Source organism: Antrostomus carolinensis, unplaced genomic scaffold (genome assembly GCF_000700745.2).
Source record: "Antrostomus carolinensis isolate BGI_N321 unplaced genomic scaffold, ASM70074v2 scaffold34608, whole genome shotgun sequence".
In the NCBI taxonomy this organism is placed as follows: Eukaryota; Metazoa; Chordata; class Aves; order Caprimulgiformes; family Caprimulgidae; genus Antrostomus; species Antrostomus carolinensis.
The window spans coordinates 2,513-2,748 of NW_010332904.1; positions in this window are offsets into that span (position 1 = coordinate 2,513).

Genomic DNA, 236 nt, shown 5'->3' on the forward strand with positions numbered 1-236 from the left:
CTCACCCACTGAGAGCCAGGATGGGGCCCAGCAGGGCCTGGTGCTACTGTTTCCCAGTGGTGCACTGGGAACAGTGTGTGCTGTGCTGGGGATGGGGCGGGGGCTCTGGGTGCTGGCTGGGGTGGTGGCATGGGTGCCCTGTGCAGGATAGGGCAGCAGCTGCTGGGCAGGGTAGGGTGTCATGTACTGTGCTGCGACATGGCCATGCTAGGCTGAACTGGGATGGGGTACTGGTA